Here is a 3,476-nt window from a genome sequence, read left to right as displayed (position 1 = left end):
TCATCGCTCGGTCTTCGAACCCCGCCAAGACTCGGCTGCCCACAGCTCTCCTGCACCCGGGCTGGAGCCGCGCCTCGGCGGCCTCGGGTCTGCAGGGCTGTCCTCAGCCCCAGGCGCAGGCTCTTGCTTTGGGGATGCGCTAGCGAGCAAGGTTCTGGTCTGGGCAGGGACCGTCTCCGTTTGCCCCCACTCCTTTGCATCCCAAGGTGTGTGGCTCCCCTCCTTCTTCAGAGGCTCGGATCCCCTGAGTGAGGGGACTGAGCATGTAGTCTCTTCTTAGCACAGGAAAAGGGGGAGAGGACAGAGAGGCCAAAGGTGCCATGGGAGGGGTGGAGGGGAGACTCCAGAAGCAACTTCCTGCAGGGCATTGCCATGGGATGGAACCAGGGCATTGCCATGGGATGGAACCAGGGCATTGCCATGGGATGGAACCAGGGCATTGCCATGGGATGGAGTCAGGGCATTGCCATGGGATGGAATCAGGGCATTGCCATGGGATGGAACCAGGGCATTGCCATGGGATGGAACCAGGGCATTGCCATAGGATGGAGTCAGGGCGGCGGGGCACTGGGAGGCCAGGGGAGACCTGCCGCGAGACCTGGGGAAGCTGGGAGAGGACCGCAGGGTCTGGCAGCCTGCTCCAGGCGCCTCAGTGATAGAGGGGCAGAAAACAGAGCCCCCAAAGTTGTAGCAGCAGCAGTAGCAGGCGAGAGAGAGAGAGAGAGAGAGAGAGAGACACATCCAGGAAGGATGCTGGCCAGGCTGTTGCCCTTCCTCCCCCTCAGGACATTTCCAGCCCAGGCATCTCAGCAGCGGGGAAGGCAGGGAGGAGTGGGGGGCAGAGGGCGATTCTGGGTACTTTCTAATCAGTTCAGGACCCACGGAGGAAGGACACTTGTGTATGAGGCCTGTGACTGTCATGCTTCCTGTACTATTCGCTCCAGCTACTTGTATGATTTTAAAAAGGGAGATGGGGAGGGGCAGAGAGCTTCCCACCCCCTCCTGCCGGGGCTTTTCTCTCCTAGGCCAGCCTGAGCCACACTGAGTGTCCATTACTGGGATCAATGCCCTCCACAGGGACTGTCTTCTCCCCCAACCACTGGCCTGGGGGCAGAGGGTAGGGACAAGAGCTCATTTCTCTTTTCCTGTGCTGGGAGGAGGGGCCACCTCTGATCTTTCTTCTTCCATTATCCCCGTCATCAGGGCCGGGGCTTTTCTCTCCTAGGCCAGCCTGAGCCACACTGAGTGTCCATTACTGGGATCAATGCCCTCCACAGGGACTGTCTTCTCCCCCAACCACTGGCCTGGGGGCAGAGGGTAGGGACAAGAGCTCATTTCTCTTTTCCTGTGCTGGGAGGAGGGGCCACCTCTGATCTTTCTTCTTCCATTATCCCCGTCATCAGGGAGCAGGGTCAGTGCCCCCCCCCCCCCGAAAAAAAAGTTTGTGAGAAATAGAAAGCAACTGATTTCACCTCTTCTTCAGCCTTCTGTCTGCTTCTTCCCTCATCTGTCTTCCTCCCTCCTTCTCCCATCTGCCAGAGTTCCAGAACTGGAGGCCTTTTTAGGACATGCTGAACTCTCCGAGCTATTTCCAGACAAATTCTAGGTTATTTTTAATAGCTTGGTCTCTTGTCATTTCCCCCTCATCTCTAAAGGTGGCCCCTGACTCTGTCTCCCAGAGTCCAGCGGAGGGCATTCCCATAGGGGCCTGACTGCCTAACGGGCATTTTGCTCCAGCAGGGGGCGCTCTGCTGCCTGTTGGCCCAGGAGAGACCAAGTACCTTGCTCATCCCTAGCTTTTGAGTCCCAGGTCTCCTTTCCCAGCACGTAAAAAGCTTAGAACAGTGCAGGACTGTTCCAATAGAATAATTCCTGTATTGGGATGCACAGAGTTAGAGAATAGCTTTAGCACCTTACAGCAAGCCCAGATCCAAAGGCTTGGCCAGCCTTCAGGCCCAGCACCCTCTGCAGAGGGCCACCCAGACTGAGAGTCAGAGAGGGCTGGGCTTGGGTGAGAGCCTGGGGCTGTGGAGAACCAAGAGGTGCAGTGGTCGTGGGCTTCTTGTTCACCCCCCGCTAAGCTCAGATCCCAGGGAGTCCCGCTGCCCCAGCTGCCAACATGCCTTTGCTTTTCTCTCTGTAGTGGCTGCAGCTGTGGCTGCTGTTCTGCCCAGAGGCCCGGGGTATCTGGGGATCGTGGGAAGAAGCCAGGAAGGAGTGTGCGGCTGGGGCAGAGGTGGAGGGACCAGAGGCTGTGTGTGGGAACTCTTGTTCCAGGAGGGTGGGCTGGTCTGTTCGCCAAGGGTGGATTCATGTGCTTGACTCCTCTTCTCCCAGTAGACCCCCTCCCCTCCGCCCTCCTCTCTCTTCTTGACCTCCAGAGGAGATGTGAGCACTGAACACTGTTAGCTCCTCCCGGTGCTTAGCTGTGCGCTGACCGTCTGAGGTGCCGGCCTCCGAGGGGGCGAGTTCAGAGATGAGCAGGACACCCCTCCTCTCAGAGGCGGCTGCCTCTGTGTGGAGACGAGTCAGGATTCCTGCAAGACTTGTCTGAAGGTTGGCCATGCCACTCAGTTGCTTTTTTTTTGCTCAGGGGTCCTCTTCCCTCCCTTTCCTCCTCCTCCCTTTCTGGAGGGGTCCCTGTTCGGGCGCGGGCCTGTCCCTGAGTGTGGTGGGAAGGGCGTGGCGTTGGAGTTGGGCCCACGTGCATCTGAGTCCCAGCACACTACCGGACGTCTCTTCGCGAGTATCTTCCTCTAACGCCCAGAAAAGGACCCTCACGTGGGTTGTGGGGGAGATTAAATGAGATAATGCATGTGACTTGCCCAGCCCTGGCACCTAGGTAGAGAGCGATACATGCTAGTTCCTCATGTCCCTGGCATTTAGCCTAGAGCCTGACCCAGAGTAGGTGCCGAATAAATATGATTTCCTTGTCTCACCAGTGCCTGACGCAGGGCTTGGCAGATAGATTTTCAAAAATTAGTTGTTAACAAACGCCAAACGCATGCCATGCTCTCTTCCCTACTGCTACTCCCCCCCACCCTTCTGCCTCTTGACACTGGCTCTGACACGGGCTGACAGCTGGGCAGAGCCCAGGAGGAGTTGTGGGAAGGGAGATGGCTCTGTGCCCTCCCCTCCCCCTGCACCATCAGAAATGGCACAGTGCCCCACAGATGCCTGCCTGCGGCGCTGCCCCACACAGCTTTGGGCCTCCCCCCGGGAAGGGGGATGGAGGGAAACGGCGTGGGAGAGAGGCCTCGAGGGTTGCCCTGCTGCCACTTTCCAGTCTCTCCTTCTTCGAAAAGAGGATCCTTGTCCAGCCGGGTGACAGTCACCTCATCGACCCCCGTTTACTCCTGGCCTGGGGATTCAGCCCCAAGGGACCCAGGCAGCCTCCATTCCCAGCACAGTCCTCTCCCAGGGAAGAAGCCTTGGCTGTGATTGTGGAAAATTGTCCTGCCAAGAAAGTTGTAGCT

Source organism: Myotis brandtii, unplaced genomic scaffold, assembly GCF_000412655.1.
Source record: "Myotis brandtii unplaced genomic scaffold, ASM41265v1 scaffold496, whole genome shotgun sequence".
In the NCBI taxonomy this organism is placed as follows: domain Eukaryota; kingdom Metazoa; phylum Chordata; class Mammalia; order Chiroptera; family Vespertilionidae; genus Myotis; species Myotis brandtii.
Note: the sequence above shows the minus strand (reverse complement) of the source record.